We start from the raw sequence: 7,137 nt of genomic DNA on the forward strand, positions 1-7,137 counted from the left end.
TTTTACAACTCAAACTTACAATGTGCTTGCTAGAAAAAACATTCCCGTGGAGCCCAGTGCATATCTCTAGCCATGTAAACATGTTGCACTAAAGCAAACCATCCTTGATGCGTGGTTCTGAAGGCAAAGATATGTCCCTTCCAATGATATTTGATATCCCCTTGTTTTGTTTTTTTCACTCTGTGAGAACCCCTGCAAGATGGTAGCATTGTAACCCAATCATTTCTAGTAAATGTTTTGGGCTCCCATTCTCCATTTGCGCTCTTACTATACATGATGCAAGAGTTTATAAAATGAGAAGAACGTCTTGTGGACACCATGTAAAAAGACAATGAGTATGCAAACAATGTACAGAGAAAGAAACCTAAAGAGAGAGGTCAAGGAGACAGATTAAAAATACTACGAGCACTAAGAACTTTGAAAATTCTCCCAATTCTCAAAATGGTCTTAATTAACTTAACTTTTTCATGTCTTTGTCAGAGGTTTTGTCAGCTTTTATTAGTTAATAGAGGCCGTTGGGACTATCAAAACTTGTTAGGGTTTGAATATTTTAGCTAAATAGGAGGGGAGAACCACAAAATGAACTCTACAATCTCAAAAGAAGAGGAGACAAGAATACCATATTTTTGTCCACGTGGAAAAATCTCTTTGGCCCTTTCTTTAATCCAAGGATTAACAAAAGTGTCATTTTTAATGTTTTTCGACCCTAATGTTAGGTGCTTCAGTAGTGCTGGAGGTGTCAAGGATATTGGTTGCGACATCTGTTCTGTAGGTGAATTGCTAAGGACACATTCCGCAAGGGGCATCATCACGGCCAAAGGTTGTAACTATTGTGATTCCTGATTGGAAGTAGTAGTGGCTAGTTCAGTGGACTTCCCACTATTGGTAGACTGCGGTGTCAAGTTCTTAAGCAGATCATAAGTGGTCGTATCTTTTGTTGCCCTTTGCACATTCACTTGTGTAGATTAAGCATCAGTTGAGCTAGTCACGGTGGATTGCACAGGCATATCCTTAGTCTAAGAATTAGGGATGGTGTCATGTCCTGCATCTTGGACATTTGGAAGCTTAGATGGAGATTGAGATAGGGATTGAGCAGCTACACTGACAACTACTATTGTGCTTCCTGTGTCCGTTTAGGAAAGGAGAGTGTAGGATATTTGGGACTTCTAGGTGGACTTGGCACTGCTGGCTAGAAGATTTGCTTGTGGCTGTTAGATGATTTTGCCATTTTCTTTGTTGAGAGCAGATAACCATACCATGAGCAAGGTTGTGCCTATGATGCTTATTATCCTCTTAGGAAATCAAAGGCTCCTCAGGCACTAGTGGCTTTTGTGTACCCTCAACGATTACATCTAATATCTACTTGTCAAGCACCCTAGGCCAAGGATCTACCCTTCAAATAGTCCCATTTGGTTTCTTCGAATAGGACTAGGTAGTGTCAAGCATGCTCTGTATGACTAGATGTGCATACTCCACTGATGTCTTGGGTCATCTGTGTAGTGCCATTCAAGGTGCATCTATCGTTAGGATTGTCATGTCTAGTCATTTATGCAATTGTAGCTTGATGTTGTTGCATTTCACTTTGACTAGATGCAGTCCGAATGCAACCTATACATGTCTATGTGGTGTGGTCTTTTTGCCCTTGTTAGCTAGATTGGCCCATTGAAGTTCTAGGGTCTCTATTTGTCTTTGTTTGGGTATGGGCTTTTGGTTGTTGCTTTGCAAGTGAGAGTCTATGCTCGTGCAGAGCCATTACTACAATGGGATCTAATTTGGAGGACCTGTCACGGCATGTGTTTTCTCTCCAACCTACTTGGGGGAGGTGTGGTGAGTGTTGAGATATCGAGCTCCACTCGTGATATGCCAGGTTGACCCTTGTGCATTTATGTCACCGACTTGTTAGCTATAGATGCGGTTGGTACACCGCCCATGAATAATAGCTAGATGATAGCTATCCTTATCTACTCTAGTTCGTGGCTCAGTTAGTATGCCACCTTAGTTAGTTGAGTTTGGTTTGAGACCCATATATAGGGTTCTTCTATTTCTTTGTACTAGAGTTCTTTTTGGCTTACACAAAATAAGAAGAGGAAAACTGTTTTCAGCCTCCACCTTTGTGTGTATTCCCCCATTGTGCAAGCAAGAAAGCTACAAGTGAGACTCATTCCTTCTCTCCCACAATCTTGACATGGTATCATAGCCTTGTTCGTGGTAAGGAGCTCAAGAAAGCAAACCAAGTTCGCGGTGTTCTGGTAAGAGAACCAGTGTTGCTTTCATTTTTTCTGTTTTGGGAGCAAGTCTCTGCAGGTAGCACACCCGGAAAGTGCAAGAGTGCATTGTCTCAGATTGAGACGCCCTTCGCGGTGTGGCAAGACGTTCTGTAATGGCGTCTGATTCTCTTTCACAGATTGTCACTGAAAATCTTGACAAGAACAACTTCCAAGCATGGAAGTTCAGAATGACAAATTTCCTCATGGGAAAAGGATATTGAAAATTCGTTGCAGGAAATGAAGAAGAACCAGTTCTTCCTGATGTTCCCAATCAACAGCAAATGCAGGCATTTAAAGCATGGCATGCGAGAGCCAGTAAAGTTATGTACTGGCTGTCTACTACCAGCATTTCAGACTCTATGATTGTGCATATTCAACATGCAAGTACGCCAAAGGAGGCATGGGATACTTTGTCAAAAATGTATAGCACAAATACGCAAGCCAAGAAAATGCATCTCAAGCAAGAGTTGCACAATGTGCAAAGAGAAAGTATGAGCATCAATGACTACCACATGAAGGTGAAGAAGATTGCAGATGCACTTGCTTCCATTGGGTCGCCAGTGGAAGATGATGATTTAGTTTCTGTGACCTTGAATGGTCTAGGAAAGAATTATGCACAGTTCCGAATATCCATTTTCGTTCGTGAAAGATTTCCTGATTTTGAGGAGTTAATTGCTCTTCTAATTTCTGAGGAGCAGAGAAATGGTGGTGCGTCTTCTTCAGGAGGAACTTCAAAAGAAACTGTCTTCTACTCAAATGCTGGAAGAGGTAGAGGCAGAGGTAGAGGAGCCCGATCTGGAGGCCGTGGCAGAAATCAGAATATGCAGCAAACTCAAGAAAACCAGTTCTATGGAGGAGGACGTGGTAACTCTAGAGGCAGGGGGAGCCAAAGAGGTCATGGTGGATGGCAAAGAGGCCAAAATGCAAACAGAAATGTTGAATGCTACTACTGTGGTAAAATGGGTCATATGGCTAAAGACTGCTATAAAAAGCAGAATGACATCATGAATGAAAAATTGCAACAAGGAAATTATGCATCTTCTAGTAGACAGGGTGATGACAGAAATGAGCATTTTTTTATGGTGCAGCACATGACCAATTCTGTGACAAGTGTAGAAGAAAGCAACGATGTGTGGTATGTTGACTCAGGTGCATCAAACCACATGATAGGTCATACAGAATGGATGCAGGATGCAAGGAAAATGGAAAAACCAGGATTTGTGGAGACTGGTGATGATACTGCACATCCTATTGTGCAAATTGGAAAATTTCCTTTATCTATGCAGGATGGGAAAAAGAAATACTTGTCGGATGTATTTCATGTCCCGAATATCACCAAGAACCTAGTTTCTGTTGGTCAAATGGTTGAGCAGGGCTTGCAGGTCAAATTTAATTCTCATGGATGCTTTGTTGAGGATATGAAAAATAAAGGTTGCTTGATAGCAAAAGGAAAGAAGAAGGGCAGAATGCTTACGTTGGATGCAAACATGCCTGAATTGAGTGCAGCAATGTTTCACATGGACGGGTGTAGTTGCAGATATTGATATATGGCATAAACGCATTGGTCATGTTAATGTACAGCGACTTAAATAAATGCAAGCCCAAAATATTGTTGCAGGATTGCCTAAATTCAAGGTTGCAGAAATGCATAAGGTATGTGAAGCCTATCAGTTTGGAAAACAGGCAAGGAAACCATTTCCTAGACATGTTCAAGAGAGTAAGAAGCCACTGGAATTAATCCACTCTAATGTGTGGACTACTAAAGCTGCATCTCTTGGAGGCTGTCATTATTTTGTTACTTTTATTGATGACTATAGCAGAAAAGTTTGGGTGTATTTTATGAAAAAGAAAAGTGAAGTTTTTGGGCATTTCAAAACTCTTAAAGCTATGGTTGAAAAAGAAACAGGCCTGCAAATAAAATGCCTAAGGTCAGATGGAGGGGGAGAGTACCTCTCAAATGAGTTTGCAAGGTTCCTGCAGGAGCATGGCATAAAGCTTATCCACCATGGTCCCTCACCCTCACACACTCACTCCTTCACACTCTTACGCTCCCTCTCTCAAGCACAAACTCAACAAGCAAGAATAAGAAGAAAAATAAGAAGAAGAAGAAGAGGAGAGCTACTTTTGGCCACACATAAGAATGAGCTTCTCATTCACTTTTCAACTTTATATACAAAACCCTAAATCCCTTTTGGGTGGTCATCCCCTTATCCCCTTTTTTGCATGGATGGCCGTGCTAGGTCCTTTTTTCCATTGTTCTCCTATCTTCCTAGCTTCCTTCCTACCTCCCATCTACCTTTACAATTTGCATGGGTGCGACCCGGCACTCTTAAAATAAATCATGGTGCACCTTGTGCTCTTTTACAAAAGTATTAACTTGTGCTTTTCTTGTGCGCCTTTCTCCTTGATTTAGGACTTTCCTACACTTCTTATGTCTCTAGATCCTTCTTTGGCATGCCTTCGTCTTCCGTTTCACTTTTTCCTTAGCCTTGTCTTCTACTTTAGATTTTCTAGATTTTCCACCTTGTTTGTTTGAGGGTTAATAGAGAGCTTCTCCACCATAATCCCTCACCCTCACACACTCACTCCCTCTCTCACAAGCATAAGCTCAACCAAGAAAGAAAACGAAAAAGAAGAAGAAGAGAGCTAGTTTTGGCCACACACAAGAATGATATTCTTCACCCCCTTTTTGCCTTTTTATACATGCCCTCCTCCTCTTGGGGCACCTATCTCTTTTTACATGACCAGCCATTTTAGCCTAGGTCCTCTTTCCCTGTTGCGTAAAATTAGAGTTGGAAGCATGAGAAAGTGTACACAAGAGGAAGAGAGAGAGCTCAAGTACAAGAAGAAGATCTTGCTTAGTAAGTTGTTCAAAAGTACAACTAGTATACTCTTCTCAATTGTGAGAGTGACCTTTAGCCAATTTATATAGCCTCTGGAGAAGTTAGGGTTAGGGTTTCCCCTTGCTCCCCATTTCCTCCAATTCATTTACACCTAGCTACCCTTATCCTCTCCATTATAAGGAGAGTTCACATGCTTACTTCTCAACACCCCCCCTCAATGCTAGGTGGCATTGGATAAAGCATGATAGGATGCCCCCCCTTAATCCACAATGAGATTCCTTTATAAATTAGGCTACAAAAGATAGTTATAGGTAGAGAGTGTTACAAGACTCAAAAAAGTCGATCTTCTGTGGATTGGGAGGCAAAGTTGGCCTCCAATGCCTTAGGTACTTTGGGAACATTAGGACACTTACTGGTGATATGCTCAGTCTTTTTGCATTTATTGCACTTCATTTTGTTAGGATATTTCTTCTAGCAATTGCTTACAATATGCCCTTTTTTATGATAGAATGAGCACTTTGTAGAAGCTATATGGACTAACACTTACTCAGGGGAAGTAAATGCTGAAGTACCTTCATTGGTTCCTCTTCTCTTCATCCAAGCATGACTGGATGGTAGTTGCCAAGGTTAGGTTCGGGATATTAGTAAGGGTAGCAACAAGGGTTGGAAAGACCCTCTTCACAGACTTCAGAAGGATGGCAATGGCATCTTCATCATGAATTGGTGATTGAACGGAGGCCAGTTGTGACATGAGCCACTTCATATGTGAAATAAACTTGCTTAGATCTTCTCCCTATTTATACTCCAAGCTAAAAACTCAATCTTTAGAAAAATCATGGAGTTCTTTCCTATAGTGCCATAGAGCCTTTCAAGCTCATCCCACTTCTCCTTGGCAGTGGAGAGTTGGTCAATCTGATGAATTAAAGACTCATCAAAATGAAGCATGATGATGGTCTGAGCACTTTCGCCATCTTCTACATCATAGGGATTGGATGGGTCAATAACTTTGGTCCCTTTTATGAAGGGCCCATAACCTCATTCCATCATTTTATATTTTACTAGGACTTGACAGGGATGGAAATATTTCCCATTGAGCTTGCAAATTTGAGGCCTTACATTTGTATAGGCCATGGCCATTATGGGAAGGTCTTACCTATTTCCTTAGGCAATGGCAGTATCTAGTTCTTTTTACAAGTAAGTACGAACCAAATAGTAGAATTGATAGCCCTACAAATGATAACCAACTTTAAAGCTGTAAAGATGAAAAAGGTTGGAAATCATACATATGTAATAACTCAAGATAAGATTTTGGAGGTCATGTTCTTCAAACAACCCTTGATTTAAGTTTTACTGTTTTCCTAGGTTTCAATGAGATGATTGGACTTCTAGCTCCTCCCCTCCTTGTGGTTTAGTATACGAGCATTTGGTTGAGCAAGGTCGATTAATGACCTCAACATTTGGTGAAGAGTCTGAGGAGATTTCAATCACATCAATATTCATAGGCAGTAGTATTGATGTCATTAAATGCCTTTTAAGCGCTTAGAAGCACTCATCGCAAGATTGAGATGTTTAGGTATCACCTTGTCAAGCTTTGTGAGACACTTGATTTATTACCCTGGTATCGAAGTCACAATTTTCGGTGAACTTATGATGTCCCCCAAGTATTGGAGCTACTCATAGACTAGGAACACACTTCAGAGCATATGCTTCAGTGATTAGAATCAATGTTAATGATTACATGTTTAAAAAGTAGAAAAATAAGAAGCTTAAAGCTTCTTTGCTATGGCTACCAGAAACCTACAGTTAGGGTTTTTCTTACAATAGCCAGTATGGAATTTGAATTTTCTTCAAACCCTCTTAGAGGGAGATGGTCCACTAGGGGGGCTAACTAAGCCCCATGATAGCTACCTCCATTGTGCCCTCTACTGGTCGTGGTCTAGCTGGAAACAGGTCACCTGTAAATTTGTGCCTAATTCTACATTTTCTACAATGCTACTCTCCACATCGCCCAATGTCAAAGTTTTTTT

The sequence above is a fragment of the Lygodium microphyllum genome, chromosome 18 (genome assembly GCF_053477565.2).
Source record: "Lygodium microphyllum isolate KBCC chromosome 18, Lygodium_microphyllum_v1.1.10, whole genome shotgun sequence".
Lineage (NCBI taxonomy): Eukaryota > Viridiplantae > Streptophyta > Polypodiopsida > Schizaeales > Lygodiaceae > Lygodium > Lygodium microphyllum.